This window comes from Alligator mississippiensis, chromosome 6, assembly GCF_030867095.1.
Source record: "Alligator mississippiensis isolate rAllMis1 chromosome 6, rAllMis1, whole genome shotgun sequence".
Classification (NCBI taxonomy): Eukaryota; Metazoa; Chordata; order Crocodylia; family Alligatoridae; genus Alligator; species Alligator mississippiensis.
This window is the reverse complement of record NC_081829.1, coordinates 6,829,286-6,854,846: the sequence shown is the minus strand read 5'-3', so window position 1 is coordinate 6,854,846 and position 25,561 is coordinate 6,829,286. Positions and strand designations below refer to the sequence as shown.

The 25,561-nt window shown below is 47.2% G+C and overlaps 1 long non-coding RNA gene across 1 annotated transcript; it reads right to left on the bottom strand.

The window, feature by feature from the left end:
* Positions 1-9,276: 9,276 nt before the first annotated feature.
* Positions 9,277-11,634, bottom strand: LOC109283299 (uncharacterized). The gene is made up of 3 exons (XR_002090412.2): positions 11,523-11,634; positions 10,701-10,988; positions 9,277-10,154 (listed from the first exon to the last, which is right to left on the bottom strand). It is a non-coding gene; the product is annotated as an uncharacterized LOC109283299 (long non-coding RNA).
* Positions 11,635-25,561: the final 13,927 nt, after the last annotated feature.

Genomic DNA, 25,561 nt, shown 5'->3' with positions numbered 1-25,561 from the left:
CCCCTGGGAAAGTTTCTTCCTTTGCCCCAGGAGTTATTTCTGCCCCAGGAAATGTTCTTCCTTTGCCCCAGGAGTGATTTCTGTCCCGAGAAAGTTTCTTCCTTTGCCCCAGGAGTGATTTCTGCCCCAGGAAATGTTCTTCCTTTGCCCCAGGAGTGATTTCTGTCCCGAGAAAGTTTCTTCCTTTGCCCCAGGAGTGATTTCTGCCCCAGGAAATGTTCTTCCTTTGCCCCAGGAGTGATTTCTGTCCCAAAAAAGTTTCTTCCTTTGCCCCAGGAGTTATTTCTGCCCCAGGAAAGTTTCTTCCTTTGCCCCAGGAGTGATTTCTGCCCCAGGAAAGTTTCTTCCTTTGCCCCAGGAGTGATTTCTGTCCCTGAGAAAGTTTCTTCCTTTGCCCCGGGAGTGATTTCTGCCCCAAGAAAGTTTCTTCCTTTGCCCCGGGAGTGATTTCTGCTCCAGGAAAGTTTCTTCCTTTGCCCCAGGAGTGATTTCTGCCCCAGGAAAGTTTCTTCCTTTGCCCCAGGAGTGATTTCTGCCCCTGGGAAAGTTTCTTCCTTTGCCCCAGGAGTGATTTCTAGGCATGAGAGTTTTTATCCCTTCCAAAGCAAGGAGCTCCCTTGCTTAATAATCAATAGGAATTAGCTTTTATATAGGGACATGCCTCAAGGAAACCAGGGGAAGCCGCAGTACGGAGAGTCCCAATTCTCTCTATAGAGGAAATGCTAAAATGTCCTGTAGAGAGGAAATGCTAAAATCTTCCTCTGCTGAGGCCCCTAGAGCCACAAAAAGGTTAAATGTGATCCACTGATTGAAAGTGTTCCCAGGCAGAGTCTGGGGGAGTTTCAATGAAGAGACAGTACCTCGGTGCTTCAGAAATTCAGCCTGGCGGTTTGTTTATCTACCTGGGCCAGTTTGTCCCTTCAGGCTCCAAGATTTAAGCTTCAGTTCTTTCCTTTTTATTAAAAATCTCATTGAAATAACAACAAAGTCAAAAACACAGCAGTGGGAAGCAGGAGGGGGGGGAAACCCAACCCAGCTCTGCTGCAGGCTTGCTGGGCAGAGAGCAGCCCACAGGGATGGTTTTGGACGGCTGTTAGCACACCGCCCTTTGGAAGGGCACGTCCCCCTTTATCAGCCACATCCTGCAGCGACCCAAAACTTCGTCCTTGAAGATACTTGATCCATTGTGACCCCAGGGGTTGCCTTTTAATCTCCCTTGATATCCCCATGCCTCGTTGCTCATCTATCTGTGTCCTGGGCTGGGCTTGGAATAGAGCTGCCTGGGTACAGAGTTTTTCAGCCCGTGGGTCTTGTCTCATAGCCAGGAAATATGCTTGTTCAAAGTGATCTCTGATATTTTTTAGTTTAGTTCCTCCTTTTTCGAGAAGTTCAGGGTATCTGCTCACGATGAGGGAGAGCTTCCTTCTGCCGACCCCACGGCCTGGATTCTGGTCTTAAAGCTGAACCTCGAGGTCTGCAAACCACTCCGCTGGCATGCCTCTCCTCCTAGTCCAAGCCTGCCGTCTTATGGCTCCAGCAAGGACCAGCAGAAGACACTATCCCCACCCAAAGATTTGCCACTTCAGTTGCAGAACCACTGTGCCTTTTTGTGGCCAGCTGTGCATAAACTGAAGAGGGGTCACAAGGGCTGAGATGACGGTTCACAGCCATGTCCCCCTGTTGAGTTGTACAAGGGAATTCCTTCTTCCCCTTAACATCTTCCCGACAAATTGCAGAGTTGATTTATAATGCACAGCATCAGCTCTCCCCACCCCAACCCAGCCTCCGATGGAGGTATTCAGTCACTTGACTGATCTGAGAAGCTGGGACTCTCGTCGGATGTTAGCTTTAGAGAAGGCAATATTTGACTCGGCATATCACTTGTGTGATCAGAAGCGGGGACCCCGGCCAGGGAGGACACTGGTGATATCATGTTCAGTACTGGGCAGAAAATAGGTTTCTTGTCCTATGAGTTTTCAAGGTTTCAAATGGGGTTTTTTGGCTGATTTTTTTTTCCTCTTTTGAACCAGGGAAACCAAACCTGGAAAACTCTCGTGAAATATTTCAGATGATCTGAATCCAATTGTTTGAATTTAGCCAGTTTTTTTATGGTCACTTTTTTTCCCTTTTGGTCTACATTATCTACACTCTCAAGGGGAAAAAAGTACATCAGAACCGGCATATGAGAACTTTTAAATTTGAAATGGTCAAAAAATGGGGTATTTCAACTACTTGGAAACTCCCCCCCTCCCTGGTAAAATGCTTTGGATTTGGGGAATTCATTACGATAGAGCCTTTCCCACAAATAAGTTTCCTTTCAATGAATCAGCATTTTCCAAACATAAAAAAAATGCCTTTTTTGGAAAAATTCCTAAGAAACTCTAATTGTGCGTGTTTCTCTGCTTTCCGTTTGCACGCTCTGGAGGGAGGCTGTCGAGTTCGGCACGCCGCCTGTGCTTTAGATGAGCTGTTTTCGAAAAGAGAGGAACTCTCTTAAATGTCTCCATCAGGTTCTGACAACCTTGTTTAACGCTCTGTGAAGTGTGGGTGAGTGTGTTTTCACTTCTGAGCTCAGTAAATCAATCCCTGCATCATGGAAGAGACCAAGCCAGGTCCCGGAGAGACCCCGTGGGGCGACAGAAACAAGGTCTGGCTGCATCCTGTAGCCTTAATACAACTTCACCCCAACTCGGTCTTATTTCTTTGCACAACGCTGCAAGCTCCTGTCCGTACCAGGGTCGAACATGCTCTCTCACCACGAGGGAGATTATATTCATGGGATGGCCTCTGCGGAAAAGCCTGAAATCTTCCCAAATGAGCCTGCTGAGATTTGCAGCCCTGCTTTGCAGAGAGGGCAATGATCATTCACCCACATTTGCAATAAGGAGCCAAACTTGTATTTCTCAAGCTTGTCTGGGAAAATCCACGTGCTTTTCCCCCGTGCTGTAGCCAGGAATCTGCTGGCGAGTGGCACGAACTGGCAAAGACGTGTCAAAGCCTGAACATCCATGGCTTTAAAAGTCCTGGAGGAGCATGCCAAGTATGTGGCATGTTTCAGAACGGAAACACAGGACAAACAGTAGAGGTGTTACTATGCCATACCCGGGTGGGTCGTTAGCTACAGTGACTATACTTGGATTTCAACTCCATCCTAAAGTATGAATCTCAAATGCCTAAGCTAGGGGACCTAGTTCTGTTAGCTAACGTTGTCACAGGCTATCAACTTTTCTATCTGACCCTACCACCACTAGTGGGGACAAAAAGCACGGTACATGGGTGTTGGGCTGGCTTAGTTTAGTGTCACCCCCAATCGGTGACAGCAGTAGCCTAGAAACAAGAGCACTTAAAAAAATCTCATAGTGCCTTACCTTATTAGATATAAGGAGGCTCACAGGAGGCAGAGCATTATTTTATTCTAATAAACAGAGATGCTGATAAGCAGCAACAAAGTAAAGTGAGCAAAGTAGAAAAATCCACGCAGGGTCCCATCAGAAACTGTCCAGTTTGGGGACTTCATTGTATTTTACTCATTTATTACTTTCAGCTTACAGGCATTTAGCTTACGACCTTGCTGTGTAATGGATGCACGTGTGAACCCAAGCAGACTAAATCCTAACAGCCAGCAGAAAGACAGCTTGTATGCAGAGATCATGGTTTTGATACTAATGAGTAGCTGAATTATAAAATGACATGCTAATAAGCAGTGGAAAAGCTTTTGGCCCTTGGTTGGTTGGGCTGGATGCTAATAGGTGGCTGATTTTCTTCATCAAGATTATAATAGGCAGTGGATATTATATATGCATCTTGATGAGCCACGCTTATCACTCTGTGGCTCAGCCTATCAATGAGGCAAGATTCACCCCTGCCTTAAAACAAGCCTGGGAGGGTTAGTTGGGGAATGGATATAAAGACCCTGGAGATTTCCTGCCCAGAGCAGGGGGTTGGACTCAATGATCTCATGAGGTCCCTTCCAGCCCTAAATATCTGAGATTCTCAAGCATCTGCAGTGGAGAGCAATATTGCTATCAAAGGTCTGGTCCCTTGATGAACCAAGGAGAAGCCAGCCTTTGGGCCAGGATCTAGATCAGCCTGGTTTCAGACAGATACAGGGATAGGAGTGACAAATAAAGGGTGTTGTTCCCATTTGAACTCAGTGACCCCAAAGCCACCTGCAAGCACCCAGAACCTGCAGGCTCCCTGCAATTTGGGAAGGCAATAAAGGAGCTGCCTCTTCAGGGCTGGATGCCATTGCAATCAAAATTGGACACAGAAGCGAAAAAAAGAAAGTTCATTTTGGCTCCAACATGGATCACAAGGTGCTTGGGGGCTGCTTTTCAAACCTGGGCTTTGCATTCCTAGTGCCTCTGAAATGTGAAAGCCGGTAGACCTCCAGTGTTGGATCCATGCGAGTTAAGCAAGGACTTCAGGATCATGCCCATCCATGTGCCTCATTAAGGATTCCAGGCCTTGGTCCCTTCAAATAGATAGATTTGCCTATCCACAGAAACAGTTTACATTTACCCCTTTATCAAGCTACTTTTTATGCTTATTACTGTGTTTACGCATCCTTCCTCCTCCCCACCCCAAGCCAGCCTTAATTTCCCAGTTAATCAGGCAGAGTGCTGTAGTACGCTATCTTATAATTAAAGAATTAAAGCCATACCTAGAGAATGCAGATGTGATGGCAAAATTAAATTATTTAAATAAAGCCAGGCCATTAATTATGCATGTCCTTCAATCTTTCATCTCTTGATAAGCTCCAGCAGCTTTTGGAGGAACAAAACAAAACGTTTAAAAGTCTGCATGAATTAATGGAGCACCAGAAGCCCATACAGGAGTACTGGAAGCTGCAGCTGTTTAAATGCAATTTGCAGCAGGGGCAGATTTCCTGTTGTTCCCATCCAGATTAGGAGCCACATGGATTTGGATATAAAGGACATGAGTTTGTTGTTGGGAGTTAATTATGTTGGGGGGGAGGGTTGCAAAAAGACTCACACTTGCAACTACTGAGCAGGGTAGTGCCCTTTCATCACCATTAAGTGATTGTAGAAGGACATGACACACCCAGCCCACACCTGGGCAGGGAGTTTAGCTAAATCATGGTACACAGCAAATCAGGGAGGGAGCAGAAAGCAGAGCAGCAAAGCATCCAGGGAGCCCAGGGCAAGGAGCAGAAAGCAGAGCTGCAGACCAGGTAGGAGAAGGGGATCGGAGTGGCACTTGGGGAGGATGCTGGGCTAATTTGTCGCACATCTATCAAAAAGTTTGCTTCTGCTGGTCTAACAGGCAGCCTAGTATCTTAGGAGCCAGGACACCTGGCTCCCATTCTTCACTCTACCGCCGAGCTGCTAGCCACAGTGGCTGTCTCTTGTTCTGTGTTTCTAACACTGACCTGATCTTGGCTGGGGCCTTATAATAAAATACTAAAAGATTCACAGACCAGCCCTGCTTGTACATTGGGAGGTGTGCATCTCCTAGAGACCATCTGTTAGCTGTCTAAAGGATGGCATATGACATGCACCCCAAAAGAAGTCCTACCCTCTCCTACCTTGTGGCTCTGACATTAAGGGTGCCTGGAGAGCACATAGGAAAAGCAGAGGTGCAATTTTAAGTCACACTGCCCTTCCTTTCCAACTGTGCCCAAGAAAGCAGCAATTTGAGTCAGGGTGGAGTAGGCCCAGGGTTCAGCAGGCGCTGGGTGGTGGCATCGGGCAGAGGAGGGGCTGGCTGGGGCATGAAAGTGCCGAAGTTTCAGAGTGATGTGTCTAGGCAGCAAGCAGGAGACTGGCCCCTTGCTACCTGGGCTGACCTGGCACAATTTATGCCCATGGTCAACATCATGTGTGCATTTCATCACAGTTAATTACTCCACAGTAAAACAGTATTGTCCCCGACAGCGCTATCTTATCGCAGAGTTCATTAATTTACTGTGTATGTATAAACAGCGACACTTTACTGCAGAGCTAATTAGTCTACTCGGCAGTAAAGTGCCTGTGTAGATGCATCCAGGAGGAGACAACCCAGGCCTCAAACACCTCAATTCTCAACAACAAACCAAAGGGTGGAAGAGGAAAGAGCAGCCCTGGGAAGCAAAGGGTTGTGCCCAAGGTCACAAAGAGAATCAGTGGCAGAGCAGAAAACAGGACTCAAGCTTCTGGAGCCCCAGGCAGCACCATATCCACTGGCGCACACATCCTCTCAAATCTTTCCCTGTAAAAATATTTGAGAGAGCTCATTTTCCCCCAGCATGCTTTTCAAGCAACAGCACCAAGGTAATGCCGCCATGCCTGAGCTGGGACAGAAGCAGCTTGGCAGGTCACAAGCATGAAGGAGGTTGCACTTGGAGAAGCACAAAACGTGGTTTGGGCTAAGAGTATCCATGCAAAACTTGCAGTGCTACGTGGTCTCCTGAGGGCCAGGCGGTATTGCAGGCTGGCACTACTCCATAAACTTCATCCAAGTCGATATGTCTTCTGGAACGGTTTAACTGACCCAGTTCGGGCCTGAGCCTCTCCTTCCAAGGCACCCTAGCAGCTATATTTCAGGATTTCTTAGGCATCTGAGACTCTCCCTTCCAGCCATTCCCTTTGCATGGGATTTGATGCTCGCCTTAAAACAGATAAAGTTCCCTAACTGGCCTCATTAAAAACAAGCCGTCCTGGAAACGGCACTAGTACGTCTTACTCAGCAATTAATAGGATCCAGTCTGTACATTAGGAGCAAGCACAGGAGTGAGCATGGAGGATAATAGACCGGCGAGTCCCCTTAATGGTGCCCAGTGGTATCCTCCAAACAGACTGACTCCGATTGAAACGACAGCAAGAAACTGCTGATGTCCCTGGAAAATCCTGCCAGGCTCACTGGGGCATCGTCAGCGGTTTCTGCCGATGAAAATTAGCAAAGCAATCCCCACGGTGGGCCAGTGTCTGTCTTCCCCCACATGCCAACTTTATGTCTCTCTACACAGTAAATTTTCAGATGCAGCCCTTGACACCTTTACAACCACTGTAACAAATAGGCTAGTTCCTATTATAACCAGCAGCTGAGGACAGCTAAGATTTCGTGCAGACGTCCATGGAGGTGAAGACTGGGTTTCCAAGCCAGTGTCACCAATGTTATTACCACACTTAGGGTCGGATCCTATTCCACCCCTGAGATATCAAAGTGGTCGTTAGTGCAATCCTATTCCTCCCTGCTTGAGTCCCTAGAAAACATGTTACACAAAGTGGGCAAGTCCTCTGAAACCAAAAGGTAAATCAAGGTATCTGCTTGATGATGCAAATATTGGCCCCCACCTTCTCCAAAATGTTGAAGTCCTCCAAAGTCTCATAATTTAGCCAACACAGAAGAAGGAAGCAACTGGACGCATTTCAAACACATGCCTTTGATAGCTTATGACATAGTTATGTGTGGTCTGAGGACAAGGCAGACTGAAGAGATATGGTTAGAAGTTTTCAGCTGGGCTAGCTAACTATTAGTTCTTTAAATCACATGATCTAACATCTACCCTCTGATTAGACGACTGACATTATATAGGAAAGAGAACAAAGAAAACGAAAAGGTAATACAAGTACCTCATTTATCCATATGCCACACACAACTTTTTCCTGAAAAATCAAAAAGGGGGAAGGGGGGCATGGCTTAAACAAAGAAACTGCTTATGAATAGTTCGATTAAAAGGAAAAAATCTTTTTTTTTCCATTCCTACCTTCCTAAAACAAGGTGAATGTCTTATCTGGGGGTGTATGGTATGCAATGAAATATGGTAACTAGTAGTGTATATACTACCGTAACTAAATAACAAGCCTAACTAGGATTGGAGCCTATTGTGCTAGGCTCTGTACCAACGTGCAGGGAAAGGCAGTCCCTGAACCAGAACGCCTAAAGATTTAAGAAATATGGAGTTTGGGAGACAAGATTGTGGAGCAGTCATCACTCCTGATAAAATCTTTGAACCTTTCTGGATTCCCAAATGCAGTCCTGAATAAGCCGGGGCTCACCTAGGTGGACCAACAAACCACATTCGTCCCTTCACATACCCAGAAACAGCTGTCCGTGCTGTTCAGCCAGCTCTCGGTGGGCGTGACTAGTGGCAGTTATGTGGAGGCTTCTTCTCAGTATGGCTGGGTAACTCCAAATAATTAAATCCCTCTTTTTCTTCCAAAAGCTCCTTTTAAAATAGAATGCATTGCAATAGGAGGGCTTACGGGTAAACCGGACCCCTGCTGTGACAAGGACATTTGCTAGGTCGCAGTCTTCTTGGCTGGATTCCCCCAGCACTTGAAAGCCCACATTAGGGGCCTGATCTGGCAGGGTGCTGACAGACCCGTGGCTTTCAATGGGAGCTGGACATGCCTGGGATCCTGAAAGAGCTACTCCATCCCTTGCAGAATCAGCCCTCTCTTTTGGTACGTGTCTTGTAGCATGCATTTTTCTGACCCAGTTGGTGAAAAGGTTAATAGTAGTAGTAACTTCTTGGAGAGGTGATGGATGGTCATCTTCAGGACTTCAGTGGACCCGGGCAGATTATTTACTCTCTCTCTCTCTCTCTCTCTCTCTCTCTGCCATCTGCAAATTGTGGATAACAACCCATCCTCTCTTTCCGTAGTCCATTTGCCTTCTCAGTTCTTTAAGGCCAGGACTGTTGGTTACCCTGTATTTGCACAGAGCTTGGCAGAAAAGTGCCTTCATTGCGGTGGCGGCATCTCGGTGTTACCACAATGAAACAGCCTATAATAATTGACTGCAAATACATTCTAGCAAAGCTGGTCAAATAGTACCAACACGCGGAGTTCATTCAGAAGCTATTACACCAGAAAAGAAATCCATGGTAACGTGTTGCAATGATAATTTCCCCAAATACAAATTCTAGGGGAAAATAATAAGCATTTTTTCCTGCTTGCTACAGGTTTAGATCGAGACGATCCTGCTTTGAGCAGGGGGCTGGACTAGATGACCTCCTGGGCTGGACTAGATGACCTCCTGAGGTGCCTTCCAGCCTGGTTTTTTTTATGATTCTTTGAATCAACAGGTTATGAGCTCAGTTTTATCTGGATTCTTCACTTCCTGACATCCCAAATTAGAAAACCACACAGGGGAAGGATGCACCTAGCTAAAAGAATACACACAATCATATATTTTGATAGCACTTCTCATTTAAAGTCCTCCTAAGGCATTTTAAAGACTATGCCCACATCTGGAGCACTGCCACCTCTGGGACGGCACACAGCAGATGTTTAACAGTTCCAGCAACACGACACTGTGTGGCACAAGAGATGCTGCGTGCTTTGTCCAGCTGAAAATGCAGCAGGTAAGCAAGCAAAATGTAGTGCCCCAGCTTGAGGTTTAGCCAGGTGACAGATGAAAACAGGCAGAAAGCGTCAGCGTAATCTTAAATTACCATCGTTACTGAAGTCGGCCACGCAGCGCCATCAGAAACAATTCTGCAACATCAGTTCAGCTCAGACTCGAGAGAAAAGAGCTCCAGCTCTTGAATTGCTGGTAATGCCTCCTGCACCTCATCGGCCCTGCCAGCAACATACTGCTGATGCTTGTCCCTGGCTTGTGAGAGCTGGTGGGGGCGCAGGGTGGCAGGGCTTTGTAGTCTGCATTCAAAAGCTGAGCAAAGCCATAATTATAGCTTGAGCAATGTAGGGAAGTGACATTGGACATCACTGATGTTCTGGCCCGGATCCTATGCAAAGCAGCTAAAACATTGAGGAAAATGTAGACCTCTCTGCTAATAGCATTGCTCACTCTGGTGGAAAGGAAGATATTTAAAGTGGCTGATTTCCTTCTGCCCAGCAGCGGCATAAATATCCGTTTGGACCCCCAGCTTTCAGAACATGTTACTCCGTGATCTGCAGCTCTCTGCACTGCAGCAGTACCCTTTTAAATGGTTGCATCTAGATACAAGGACACAAAATGCATTTTGCCTTGTAAGCGCCGCACATTCATTCAGCAGAATGTCTTGGCTGGAAAGGGCCCACCAATGCCCTTCGGGACGGACTGGACCAGCCTCAGCACTTGGGTTGACGTTTCTTGTCAACGGTTCCTAGTATCATAGACATAATCCCCTGAGCAGGGGCTGACCAGCTTCCTCTCTGCAGTGCCAATCGCTGGAGATGATTAACCCGCTGCAGTCACCAATGAATCTGAAACGATGAGATAAAGCACCAGGAGGACACCACTTTGATTCTGACTTATTGCATTTGATATTAATTACCACCAATTACATCCCGTTATTAAAAGTGAAACATTCACATGATCAAAGGGCTTTCAGGCATTGGCACTTGAGAGCCTCAAAATTAGACAGGATAAAGGACTAGACGATTCTGGCTGCTTGGCAGAGAATCTGAGTAGCTCCCATTGAGTCCAGGCTGGGGTCACACGCTGGACCTCAGGTCGCTGAGTTTCGGGACCTGCCACACACTCTCGATGCAAGCATCAGAGGTGGTATCAGGCTCTGTGCCTTCTTCTCTGTGCAAACTGCTCAGGGCTACTCCGTCCCCAGCCACTAGCTGCTTCTAACAGGTCAAGGAGTGGCAGGAGCAATGGAGAGGCCTTATGCTGTCTTTAGACAATGTCTCCCTAGAGTATTGTGGCTCTGCATTGTACTCTTGTGCTCTTCCCTCCTCCCCTGCCTTGCATACTGGTGCAACTCAGTCCTTAATAAGAGGACAGATACTCAAAATGCTGACCTGGTCTTCATGACACTACGTTTCAGTTCAATCCTCTCTGTGTGTCCATTGACTGAGACACTGAACTGGTCCATGTCGCGAGTCCCCCGTCTGTATACCCATCTGTAAAACGTATATCCATCTGTAAAATTGGCACAGTGATCCTTCCTGCATCATTCTCCTCTGTTCAAGCCATAAGCTCGTTGGTGGCAGCAGGCGTCTCCTGCATCTAGCGCAGAACAGGTTCTCCATGGGAGGCAGTAGGTGTTGCTGTTGGGAACAGACCTGCCTTGGCCAGAAGTGCATGGGCTAAAAGAGAGAAATGGCTTAGCCCCAATGTAAAAAGTAGACACACAGCATCTAGCCCCACCCTGGTGTAAGTTATTAAAATCCAGCGTGGACGTTGCATGTCCCCCCGTTATCCTGGAGTAGCCATTTGCTCGATACAACAGGGTGTTACTGGGTCCTGCCAGCTAGTGGAGACTGTAACAGCCTCCTGCAGCTGCCACCCTTGGAGAATGGGCTGTCTGCTCACCACGAACCCCAGGTCAGTTCACACCAGCGGGCCAAAAGTGATGTAAAACAAGCCAGCATTAACATGTCATAGGTGCAAGCCCCTAACGAGGCCCATCTCTCACCGACCATCGTGACTGTTACTGCTGGTTTCCCCTTCCATTTGCCATTAACAGCAATGGATGTGACCGCTAACAAACTGCCCCACGGTCCATTTTGTCTAATCCAAAAGAGTCCTAGCAGGTGCCAATTGGGGAAAAAAGGGCATTACTCAGTGGGAAATTATTTCTTCTTTTTAATGCTATTAGCATCCTTGCTAGAGAAAGGTACCTGTGCTCATGGGCTCCGGAAAACCAAAGCAGGTCACCCCCTCTTCTGGGTTGCTGTTCCTGGCTTGTTTTCCTCTGCTTGCTAGATACCTACTTCTTGGTGTGCTGGCCTGACTCCGGCTAAAAAAAAAAGTAGCCTCCAATAAATATGTCAATAACAATTTGAAATCATCAGGTCACAATGCCCTTGGATTGGTTTTATTGACTGGGATGATCTGAAATATTTATACCCAACTGCTGTGCTAGTGAAAGAGTAATAGAATAGAAGGAGGCTATTAATGTTTGACAAACAGATTTACTTGAATGTAATCAAATTTTGGCCTATGCTTAGGGCTCAAAAAAAGTCAACCATGTTAACAAATCGAAGTGCAGCAATATGGGTAGCGGTAGCCAGCCAGTGACTATGCTGTGTAGCTGTTTAAACTGAAAGCCTCCATTTCTAATGATCATTTGCTTAGAAAAGCAAATGATGCTTGGCATAAAATAAGTGGGATAACTCTATGCATGCCAGCGATGCCAGGGGGTTGCATTTATCTGAAAAGCAGGATGGTGTTTTTTCAGTGGTTAGTGCATAGGACAGGAAACCCTGGACTCCTGGCTCTTCTGTTTCCCATCCCTGCTACTGCATTGCTCCGAGCAATGGCTCTATATCTTGGTTTGCCCATTTCTAAAAAAGGGATCATAATACCCCCCACACAGTAGGGTCGCAGCAAGGTATAACTACGGCTTGTAAAATCACTTTGCAAAATGCTGAGGGTTCAGGTTTCTTGCACAAGGCAATGCCACTGATCTTAATACAATGTGAGCACACGAGTCACGGATCTGCAGAGCTGCATTCCCTACTTGTCTAAACGTTTTTAACACAGCCATCACAGCAATATCAAGGTGCATACCTTTCGCTCCTCTATTGTGCTTAAGCATGTGTATAAATGGTCCTTGCAGTACCGTGATGGATGCCTTATGGCAGCATGCATTGATAGATGAATACAAGCAGTTCAATTTTGCAACAAAGTGCACATCTCTGAAAGGATTGCAAATGCAATCCTGATGTTTGGCCCCTGTCCCTAAAGACATGCAGAACTATTGTACTGCTCGTGGTTCTTATTTTCCTGTTTTCTCGTTGGTTTATGAACAAAGATGAGTTTTTTTGAGGATCTAGCAAGTTTGATCTATTCTGGAGCTTTGTCTTTTTCTTTTTCTTTCTTGTTGTTTTTTTTTGCTACACAAGTTTTTCATGGCAAAACACACCTAGGAAGTTGTATGTGGCTATGCTATGTAGCACAGAAACCAATGTGAAGCCCTAAGTGGGCACAGAATATGTATGACAGCAGAGGAAAAACAGCCCTCTCAAAGCAACCCCTTACCTGTGTTCATCCACTGCTATTGACCACTTTAAAAGTGGGGAGAGGAAATAATTGGATTGAATGTCACCATTTGGAAGGACTGGAATAAGGCAAGAAAGAGATTGTTGGGGATGGGGTGCTTTTCTTGGACATTATAAATGCTATGTCTGGGACGACCCAGGATACACGTGTTGTCTGCTTAGGGAAGGTCCATGTTCTCGCACAAACCTATGGACATGTATATTCAAAACTCATAGCTTGTGCCACCTGCCTCCACCAAGCAACTCATCCCATTCCCAGAAGCTCACCTGAACCTCCAGGTGCCCAAGTTTCAGCTTCCCCCTAGCTTGCCCTACTCCCAAGCGTGGTCAGAACTCACCTTGGCTAAAGGTGCACCAATCGCCAACCAATTGGTGCACCAATTCGAATCACCAACCGAAGCTTCGCACAGCCCTAATACGCATGCTTATTCTTGCAGCAAGAACAGAAGTGTTTCTCAACAAAGAGAAAAGCTCAAAAACAAAGTTCATCAGCCCCCAACTTCCAGCTCTCCGTTATGCTACTCACTTCCTATCTATCCTGCTCGTAATCGGAGCTAAGCACAGGAGGAGACACGGGCAGGATTCCTCCTACAAGGCTTGAGTGGAGCCCTTCTAAGAATCAGGTCTCCTACTACTTGTCTCTCTTTCCATGTTTGGGGTTTGGTGACGGGGAGGAGGTGGCTCGTGGTTTAGGCTCCTGAGCCCAAAAGAACAGCAGACACATACCTTGAAGGGCTTCCTCACTGCCGCTGATTTGCACATGACAGGAAGACATAACTTCATGAACAGCGATAAGGATAAAATGCAGAACCTTCTCCTCCAAACCCTACTTGGGCTAAAAAAGAAGTGCTGCTGTCCTGTGGCCATAGGAGACCTGTGACGTGCATGGTGGAGCACATTGCAAATACCCATCTATGAATCAGTTCACTCTAATCCCATGCATCTGCTTGCCCCAAAACAAAAAAATACCTAAAAATGACATATAGGGAAATTTTATGTAGCATAGGCACAGGATGGCGGACGTAAGGTTAAGCAATCATCACTCTGGAAGTGTGTGTGGTTACTGTTATCTGGTCTGGAAAGCTGTCTGCAATCTCAGAAGATGACAGGAACTTTAGAAACATGTTATCCTCATCATTATTATCATTATGGAGAATATGGTCAATACAGTCACTAGCTGCCAGGTTTTGGAAAGGCCATGTTGGGAGTATAGGGCCCTTCTGAAACTGGCTCTCAGCATCTTCCAGGCACTACAAGCACGCTTGAATTCAGCTCTTCTTCTGGTGCCTAAAATGGATCTCGGCTCTCTGGGAAAACCAGCACTTTGCAGCCACTGTAGGATGAATAAGCCAGGCCCAACTTTTTGCCTTTCATTGAAATCAAAAGGCTCGGGGTAGCTCTTTGCAAGCTGAGAGGCGAGCATCCACACATCACAGCGCAAGGCGGCAGAAGCACTCACCCCTATTGCATCGGTTATTCGCCTACAGGGCATAGTTGGAAAGACGGAGCGGGTATAATAAATAAAAGAGGCCCACAAGACGCTGACTTTTCAATTCCCGCCAGTCCCCAAAGGGCAGATCTTCCTCCCCCAAAACATGGCTGGTCTGACCTTAAGTCTCGTTCAAACAAGCCAGAGCTAATTGCCAGCAAAGCGCCGAGTGGGTTTGTGGTTGGGGATCACTGCTGCCCGACACGCAGCATCCCCTGAACTCGCTGCCCTGGCTTCACCTCCGCCTGCCTGCTCCTCTCAATGATACGAGATTGGTGGTAGCAGAGCATAATTATTCAAATGGAGTTTTTCTCTCCCTCTCTACCTTGTATTCCCTACCCTGCATTATTTATCTTGTTTTCTGTTTCCATGTGTTATTCATAAAGCTTTTCGTGTCGGCTTGTTTGCTGGCCAGTTGATGGGGAAGCCTGCAGAGGCAGGCGGCCTGGTTCTGCATAAAAGGCCATAAATAATCTGAAAACTGCCAAGCAGCGGCACATTTCAGGGACTCGCACTTAATATCTGATGACTTCCCATGGCATCATCTGATATTTCTATCCAGTTCCAGCTCACTTTCGGGGCTTTTTCTCTGCACCGGCTGATTTTTCCCTCTGTTAGCGCTCCCTGCGAGCTGAAGGACAGGAGCGGTGACACCTCTCCAGAAACCCCAGAGTGAAACTCATCTCTGCATGGGAGGCTCAGCGCCGTGCCCGCTCGGGGAGGAGTGAATAAGCACCGTGCTGACACCGGCACACTTCACCCGGCGTGAACCAAATGCATACTTCATTACGAATAAAAAATGGCAGTGCCGTATTTTCTCGCCTACAATACTCCCTTGATTTTGAAAAGCAGAACAGAGGGGGGAAAAAGATCGTTCCTTGTAATAAGCAACTGAGTATCAGCAACTAAGGAGCCGAGCCTACTCATTTTTCTGTTCCCTGTGGATCACTGCAGACTTGACTTTTGCTGGGTAAGCGCCAGAAACTGCTCTCCCATATTTATAGCATATAATGCACACTCCAATTCCCAGCTGCTGGTGTTGGGGTGAACGGTACCTGTCGTATGCAAGAGAGCACGGTAGTGTTGGCTGTTCGACCTCTCGGTGGTGATGAAAGAAAGGGCCATTTTAAGCCTTGACGACCAAGTTTAGTTGGTTGCATTTGGCGAAACAAATCTAGTCCGGCCCCGAGTTGGATAAATAGCTGGATTTATTTGAAAGAAGAATCTGCCATAGCCGTGTGTGAGAGCCCAGGACTAGACCAGTGTTCAGGGTACACTGATAGGGCCTGGAGCCTAAGACGTGGTGAGCGATGGTTGCAGATCAGGCTTTCCTGGCACTAGCAGAGCTGTGTGGCAGGGGCTCAGGAAGTGCTGGAGGTTGTGATGGATGAGGGCTGCAGAGGGGCCTTCTGCAAGGAGCCCAAAAATGGACTAGCAGGGGAGGAGATGGGGGACACTGCAGGCTGGGATTACCAGACATCCACAGAGCTCTGCATGGGAGCGGAGGGTCAGGATTGAGAGGCAACAACTGAACCAGGGAGCTTGCCCGGCCCCTGTTTCTGACCACCCATGGCCATTAGTCCCTGGCTTCCACCAGCAAGAAGTTCATCCAGACAGGGGTACACAAACAGCAGCACTTTCTTTGGCTGTTCCAGTGTAATTACCTTAATTAATAATCGTGCGTATGCCAGACAACAGCAACACTAGCAGTGCAGGCGACAGCCTCAAAGTACAGACCAGCTCCACGCAGCGTGAGCTTCGACCATCAGCAGGACGGCATTTGTCTGGGCCAGGGCCGAGCGTGGGAGAGGGAGCCTCTCTGCAGAGTGGTGTTTGAAGCCTGGATTGAATCTCACCCATCAGTCACCAGTGACGATGAAGGATGGGAAACCTGGAAAGCTGTGCATTGTCGGCAGGAGGTCCGTTTAGCTCCTAGGCAATGCAGAAGGGCACGGTGACCCTTTACTGGACTTTCTCCATCACGGTTGTGATGGTCGCCTCTGCACGGCTGTGCTGCTGCTGGTGCCTCTGATGCCCCTTTGGTTGATATATTTTAGTAGTGCTTCAAGGCCCCAGAGGAGCTCAGGACCCCATTGCGGTGGGCGCTGCAGGGACACCCGTCAGCAGAGAAGACAGGCAGCGGAGGAGGAAACAGGCCTGGAAAAGCTAAGTGGCAGCAGCTCCTTTGTAAAGCCAGACAAATCTCTGGCTGCTTCTCTCAAGGGTGAAGGGATTCTTCTTTCATTTCTTTGCCACAGTTATTTGCAGGCTGTTTCCAAGGCCCAAAGCAATGAATTTCCCTGAGTTTTCCCTTAAAGCCAGATCCTCAACTGCTGCAGATTGGCATGGACCCATTAAAGCCAATGGGACATGGCACTCTTTTATACCAGCTGAGTATCTACCCCAACCCGTTTTCTCGTGTCCAGAGAAAATCAGTGAGGATGGCAGCACGTCAAACCTCCAGCCTTCCAGGGCAGGTGCAACGATAACCACGTGCTTTGCTTCATGAGGTCCTTTTGATTGGCACTGTCAGCAATCCCAGGGTCTTTCTACTCTTCATATGTTGGTATGAGTATGGGTTTGCACGAACAAATGTCCGCTCCATCTCCCAGCACAATTACCTACCTGCAAGGATGTGCATTGGTGTCGGCATCCTCCTCTAGCTCCCTTGTACAGATATTTGGGAAGTGTACCCACAGTGAGTAAGTCAGTCCAGAGCAAACACCGGACAGACTCTGGGATGAACTGATTATGGGTACAGGATCTTGGCCTCTTCTTCAGTGTCCCATCAATCCCAGTGCCACGTTGGCCACTCATTGAAAACTAAGTCTCCGGTGCCTATGTCCTGTCTGACGTTTCATCAGAGAGGATGAACCATGGCCCCTTATCACAGCCTGTGGCAGATAAGCCATTACCATCAGAAAAATAGGCAGAAGGCAAGGCAGGGTGGCATCTTATAGACTAACTGGTTCAGAGAGATGTACCTTTTCACAGACCTACTTCACCAGCACTAGGCTTTTGTTTCAAAGCCTGAAGTGAATAAGATTACCCACCGGCTTGAAGATGGGCATGGGCTTGAAGGGGCAGCAATTTACCCACTTGAGGGGAGGAAGCCTCAGTAACAACCCTGGAGCTTGCAGTACCTTAGTTTTTGATTTCCATAGGTGATGGGCACTGTCCCCCCTCCCAGAGAAGCCTGTGCAGGTGGCAGAAACCTAACCAAAGCCTTCCAGAAATCAGAAACTCAATGCCTCGAGGCGGTCACGCTCAGCCAGCCTCGCCTCAACCTTTATGCATGGACTTAGCTTTGAAGTAAATGGACGAGCAATGCACGTGCTGGGATGCTATGCTGGCTTGAGACCAAACTAAACCGGGTTGACTTATGCCCACATGAGGAAGGGCTGGGATTAGAATTTGAGATTTTTTGTCTCATTCTCACTCATGTTTCTAAACCTTGATATTTGAAGTGCTGAAGATCCCCCCAACACACACATGTTGGAAGAGCAGGGGATAAATATAACCCAAGCATCCTGACCAGTGGCCCACCCTGTAACCTCCGTGAAAGAGCTGCTCTAGCTGTTGCTGGGGAATATAATGCAACGGTTCCCACATTGTCCTCTGATGCCCCATTCCTGCCTAACCCTGCCCCTTTTGCAGGTAAATAATATGTCACGACAGCATCTCCAAGTTTGCCTCTCTCAAAGTCACCCCTAGCAGGGAAGGGAGCGGGGACGCTTTGCAGTTGACTTGTAGGAAGACTCTGAATCCTTCTGGGATGATAAATTCATGAGCAACGTAACAGCTTATCAGACCCTTATTCTGCCCTAGATCAACCTCTGCAACCGACTCTTTCACCCCAGTGCAGGCGTATTTTAAAATAAAGAAAAGAAGTGCAAGTCTCTGCGGTCCCTCCTCTTATTGAAATTCCTTAGGTGGCACATTTATTCTTCCTTTCCCTCTTCATCTGCTTTCCCCGATGTGTTAATCGATCCTTTGTGTTCAAGACTAAAATCCCCATCCCCACTTTTCGCCGAGAAGGAACACTCATGCAAAATAGATGTGCAGAGCTCCTGACTACTCCGAATATATATATATATATATATATATCCCATTCCTAAATCTGCTGCTGCTTTGGGATTTTGGGGGGTCGGCAAAATGTTTCCCAAAGGGAAGATTTATAACAGCAGGAGCCCACATCTGCTGCCGCTGCTCTCCCACTCCCTGTCTGTAAAGGGATCAAGTGCTGTCAGTGCTGGTAAAAATCTAATTTTTCAGAAGGGGTGGCCTGACACTTGTAAGAATTGTACACTGCAGCCCTGCGAGCACCTCTCCCTTAAAGACTGTAAAATGGCTTACACGGAGAGGATTTAGTTTCACAGTCACCGCAGTTTATGAACAGCAGTAAAGACAGATTAAGGATCGTATGTGGAATTGGACAGTGAGTCAGTGGTAGAGCCAGAACTAGAAACCCGGAGTCCTGCTATCTGGTCCTTTGCTTAGATGATTTTTCCTCTGTCAAGGAAGGAGTAACCATGAATTGCCTTCCCAAGCGTGTCTGCATGTGCAATGAATGTGATGCAATCAACTCCGGAGCATATTGCGTCCGAGTTTATTGCTCCCGGGCATCACATTTCCACGTTGGCCCGGGACCGCAGCACGCTGAGCCGAGTCGGAGCAGCCCCGGCTCCCAGGAGGCACAGGGGGTTCAGCCCGCCAGCCCGACTCAGCTCCGACCCAGCTCAACACGCTGCGGAGGGGCTGGCTGGGGCACGAACGTGCTCCGGCGTGGGGCTAGCCCGCAGACAGCCCCCGCATTGAATTACCCTCATGCCCCAGCCAGCCCCGTCAGCATCTATGCATGCATTGTGGCGCACTACATACTGCCACTGTAGGATAGTACTTGTGTTTACAAGTACTAACCTATGGCAGAGTTAATTAGTTTATAGGCCTGCACGTGTAGATGCTGAGACTACACTGCAGAGCTAATTAGGCAACTCCACAGTAAATGTCTCGTGTAAATGTGCCCCCTCCCTCCCCCTGGTTACATTGCTGAATTTTGCCGGACCTAACATATTAGAGTCCGTTATAGCAACCTTCACTGTCGATTGAAAATCATTTTTGCTTATCCAGTTTAGATGCAGCCGATAAGCCAGTTGGAAACTTGTACTCCCAAGTGTAAAACCCAACTTTGCGGTTTCAAGCTGGCTTATGGCAGACCAACTAAGCTACCCAACAGCTGCACGGAGATCTACTTAGTGGGAAGAAGGCTTCACCAGCTTGTGTTTCTGCGCAGTCACAGGCAACAGTTGGTGGCAGCGGGGGAGCTTTCAACTAATTCCTTTATCCTGTTTCTTGCTAGGACTTGATTTCCTGAGCTGACGCCAACAAAGAACTTTTAAACCGATGCTGAAACAGTGGAAGGCAACAACAAGCCACGTGCATGCTCTGCAATGTTGAAGCCTGCTGAGACGTGCAGACTCGCCCTCCCTGCCTTCTGCCGTATTGATCGTGCCCTGGCATAGGATGGGCTCTCAGGTGGGAAGGACATGAACTGCATCCTACATTAGGCAGAATCAACCACCCACATATTCCCCAATTCCTGGCATACACGCTCCAGGCTCTGCGTGAGTAATCATGAAAATAAAATAAGAAACGGGTGTTCTCATTTGCAGCAAATTTCTATTTCCACATAGAGGACATAATGAAAATTTTACCCTTGACTTCCAACCCATTAAGTGAGAATCATCCCTGTATTAAGTAATCACAAGTTAATGTACAAAATGAGGTTATACAACTCCGTTTCCGATCAAACAAAATATTATTTCTCTTCCTCATTCTCCCTGGAAGATTATATGATTATACACACACGCTGCACCTCTGCCACCGAGTCGCCTAAATGAACCGCGGCACTAGATTCCCCATCGCAGAAAGGATGGACATTTGCATTTTGCGGCGTATGGATCGGCTGCTCACCGTGCAGTCAAGTGGCACATGATAAAACGGGTTTTCACAGCTGTTCAAATTAATTGATCCATCAAGACTGGCATCAGCAATGGCCCCTATTGTGCTAATTTAGAGGCAAACTGTTTCTCACCCTAATCAACCCAGCTAATTCACAGGACTGTGTAGAGGGAAGCAGACAGGGTTGGAACATGCCCAGCACAGAAGGCATCTGCAAAGAATTTAGCTGCCTCTCGAACACCTCTACTAAGCATGTGCAAACTGGCATTTTAAAGGCCTTCAGGCCAAATTTAGGAGGGTTGCATCCTAGCAATCTTCCCATCTCACCTACCACTTCCAAACTTCAAGACTGTGCTGCAAGGCCTGGAGTCTCCAGAGCTACTCAATTTAAAAAAAAATGCAATGTACTTTTGTAGAGCAGACCAAACACATTCTTCCCTATGAATTTCCTCAGAAACAGTTGGGCAGTTTTAACTGAGAGTTGCCCGAATAACTCCGAACGGGGCAGGGACCTGGCAATTTCAGCCTGAACGGTCGCAGTCTGAGAAAGTTATAAGACCTGTTTCAGGGGCTTATAATGGAAAGGGTTGAGTACAAGCTCTCCCGATGTGTAAATAGCTGGCTGATCATCATAGATGGCATTAAAAAATATGCGCCTGGGTGATATAGGGGCAGCACTTCCCTTCATCAGCACTATACATGTAGCTCTCAACATAAGGGGGACTGCTGCCTGACCGCTGAGCAATGACCTGAAACACAAAGTTGGCTGTCCCATCCCTGAAGCATTTAGTGTCAAGATCTCAGAAGGTACGGCTACTCTGGATTTCTATGGATATAACCGATAGCCAAGATCGGGGACAGTGCTGTGCTCAGTTGCTCAGGAGTTAGTGGCCCTGTCGATGGGGTTAGTGCATTTAGGTCTCAAACCTGTATCCACATTAGAGAGCTCTTCCACCTAGATTTCAGCGGGTCACCTTGTCTGCATACAATTACAGGGCTGGGGCTTTATCAATGAGAGCAAACCCCAGCTCCCAGGGACAGATCCATGACTGGTGTTAAGTCAGCATAGGTTTTTGGCCTCTTAACCCAGTAATGCCACTTGAAGTCAACGGATGCCAAAGAGGATGGAGCTGGGCTGTTCTCAGCGGTGGCAGATGACAAAGCAAGGAGCAATGGGCTCAAGTTGCTGCAAGGGAAGTTTAAATTAGATATTAGGAAGAACTTTCTCATGAGGAGGGTTGAAAAGCACTGGAACAGGTTACCCAGAGAGGTGGGGGACTCTCCGTCCTTGGAGGTTTTGAAGACCCAACTAGACAAAACCTTGGCTGGGACGATCTAGTTGGGGCTGGTCCTGCTTTGAGCAGGAGGTTGGACTAGATGTGACCTCCTGGGCTCCCTTCCAACCCTCATTTCCTATGATTTCACTGGCACAAAATCAGTGTGAAGATTTCTAGAGTTGAGGCCACTGGCTTCACAGGAGGTTTGTTGATGTAGAGCAACTGAGCACTTGTCCCAGTGTGGTTCCCTAACTGGCATTCAAGAGAGAACTGGTGACCAAGATATGAACTTTTGCTTCTGGATGGATGGTGCGTGCAACTGATAGTTTAATGTGTTCACAAATGGTTGATAGGGGGGTGATGCCCAGGGCCTCCATATCATGTCTCTCTCTATTTTTCCTTCTGAATTTGATTTCCTCCTGGCCATAGGAGAGAGGCACTGGAGGGTGCGCACAGCAGTAATGCTCCCTTCTCGCATGTGGTTAAAGTCGCTGAGTCTTCACCTTCATGCTTGGCAATGCCACCCGAGGCTGCCTGTAATTGCTCAAAAATATCTTATTACTTAATTGGCACCTAGGTGCTTCAGTGATGAGCGCGTTTGAGAAATGCCTGAGATGCCAAGAATTAACATACAGAGCTGGCTTTTAAATAAGTAACAGGTAGATAAAGTCATTAAAAGAATAAATTCCCAGTGCACCGAAAGGTAAAATGCGATGGAAAACTCCACTACAGTTACGAGCGGGGAGGGATGTTGAATTAGGCTGTTTTCTGTACACACAACCAAAATACAATTAAGAGGAGAGTCGCACGCTCTCGAATGGATACGTGCTAAAAGCACAGACCTACCAAAGGAACAAAGTCTTCAGTGCCAGAAGTGTATTCACAGGAACGGGTCCCACTCGAAAATGTTGGGGTCTGGAAACACACAGGGGTTGAATGACTTCTTATTTTCCAGACATGACAGGCAGCAAGATGCATAAATAACAGATCGGTGAGTGCCTTTGTAAATACTTAGATGTCTGATGAAAGCAAGGAAGATGTCTAGCAATTCCAATAGGATCCAGGAGTAAGATCTCCTGAGACTGACGGCTACCAATCTGGTGTGCAGTATTGGAGAAATCCCTATTTCCCTGTTCCATGGGAAAGTCGAGGTGACGATCCTGGCCTCCCTGACATTTATATCAATGCTTGTTGTTCAGCATATTGCAATGCTTATTTAAAAGCTACTGTGTGAATACAGAGCTTCATTTCTTCTTCTTTTTTGGCAAAAAATCGAGTTGGCTATCACGAGTTCTGACTCCTTTTGCCTCTAAACCAATACAGCTACAATGTGGGTACCTGACACATGGAAGATATCGAATTGTAGATGGTTTTTTAAATGGAAATGTCATCATTTTACAAGAAAGAAGCAAGTTTGACCACCTGAAACCCTGCTCCAGCCTTGGGTCGGGGTACTTTGCATTATCACAGGGCCCAGAGGTACTTCATCATCGCATCAGACGTGCCTGCCCCAAAAGAGCATTCCATCTTTTTAGTCTTCTGTGAAATATGAACCATCATAACCAGAAGGACATCTGCCTCTAAATCCTGCTTGCCACCAAACAACTTGGAGATAAACAGACTATTCCAACTTTTTCTACCCAGGAGAACTTTTACAATCTTTTCTCCTATGCCTGAAGAAAGGTATTTGTGCCCCAAAACTTGCAAATAAAGATTTTTATTTTTTTTTGGTGCAAAAATCTAGTTGGTGTAATAAAAAGAGATCACCTCTACCGCGAGTTCTGATTCCTTGAGCTTCATTCTAGCATTCGTGTTTTTGCATTTGGTCCCATTTGGGCTCTGGCCGGTTTGGACAAGCCAGAGATGTTTGCAAAGGATGAGGAAGTGCCAAGGGAGAAACTTTCTTCCGTACTCTGAAGGTTTTGGATTCTTCTACCGAGCTGTAGAACGGGAAACGATGAGTTGGATGGGACCTCAAGAAGTCATCGCATTTGTCTCCCCTCACTCAGCATCTGTGGTCCTCTGGCCTCTGTTTGCTTTTCCTTATGAGTGGATGGTGCTGCCTACATCAGCCTCTAATGCCTGGGATTTGCCATTATTCACTCATTAGCTGGAAAAACTTTCTTAAATCATAGTAAATGGAAGGTAGGTATGTACTGAAGGATATGCTGCTTCGTACTTGCTGCCGGGCAAAAGCATGCACCCAGGCTGCTACTGCAGAGTGACCGGCGTGCTCCACCCTACCTTGCTTCAGAGTAATCTGTCTGTGCACCCAAACCCTTAAAACCAGCTAAAGCAGGGAGGGCTTGGGTGGCAGGTTGGCTCCAAACAGCTTTATACCAATGGTCCAGGGTGGCCCAAAAGTCGAGCCATAGTATATATACCAAGCAATAGCGGGCTTGAATCCTGCGTCAGGTTATAGGGGCCATGAAGGAGTTGATGCATGAAATCATACAGCCTGTATAACCCAAGAGTAGCTCAGAATATATATTTTGGCCTCAGAATATATATTTGCATGACATCCTACAGCCTGTATAACCCAAGGGTAGCTCAGAATATATATTTTGGCCTCAGAATATATATTTGCATGACATCCTACAGCCTGTATAACCCAAGGGTAGCTCAGAATATATATTTTGGCCTCAGAATATATATTTGTGAAAATCTTAGCAGTGTGGCATCTACATTTCAAGAAGCATATGGAAAAACTGGAGGGGATTCAGAGATGAGCCAGGAGAAGGGCAAGAGGATCAGAAAAAAAATGTTAGCGACAGACACACATTGCTGAAAGAGAAGATTACGGGCTAATTTGATCAGTGTCTATGTGGGGAACCAAACGTTGACCTCAGAGGGTCCATCCGTCCAGCAGAAAAAGGATATAATGAGATCTAATGGCTGGAAGATGAAGCCAAATGAATTCAAGATAGAAACATGGTGGACATTTTTTAACAGTGAAAGCAACTAGCCACCAGCCACTATGGTGAGTGGTTTTATTGGCAGAGGCTTTTAAGATTGGAGACTTTCCTAAAAAGATATGTCCTAATTCTGCTACAGCGGCTAGGACCTGCAGCAGGAATTAATTCGCAGCAGCCCCACAGCCTGTGTAATGCAAGGTCAGTTCGGCGATCACCACAATTTCCTCCGGTTTTAAAATCTACCTCCCAGCACCGCAGACTGAGCTCAGAGAAACCAACAGCTCGTATAGAAGGAGAGGGGAATGGTGGGCCTGTTTGCATGGCACGGGGCAATGCTGCGCAGACCTACCCACACTAGCAGTGCAGCTGCATGCATGTGGGGCTGCACCTGGGCTAATTCACCCAGCTGTTCTTGTAGCAAGACTGTCTCCAGTACCTGGTCTGGTCCGTTTAGAGCTAGCCTGGGTATCTCCACACCATGCACTATGCAGGGCAACAACCTGCCCCTGCGGCTGTCCCATGAATCCCTTCAATTTTAATTGCAGGCCTGTGCCAGGCTTAGCAGAAGCTGCTGGGGGTTAAGGGCAGAGCGCTGCAGGGTCTCCCCGTGGCTCACCAGCATCTCTAGGGAATGCAGCAGGTCAGGAGGGAGCTGCAATGACATGTGCCACAGGGCGGGAGCCTGAGTCCCAGGCTCACAACAGGGGCAGCGTTCACACATGCAGGTCCAATTTACATGACACCTTGGCTTCAACCAGTCCCTCATTTCCATCGCTGCCAAAAGGTTCACCTTAGAAACTCGATTTTAAAGAAAATCATAGAGGGGGAAAAAAAAAAAACCTTATTAGAGAGGCATCTGAGATCACAGGCACTAAGAGAAACGGAGACAGGGTCAGGGAAGGGCTTTTATACAGCAGACGCTCAGAGACTTACAACAGGATGGTCTCTGCCGGAACCCGGTACGGACCGTAAGGATAACGAAAAGCAGTTTCAAACACTTCTCCCAGCGCTTTG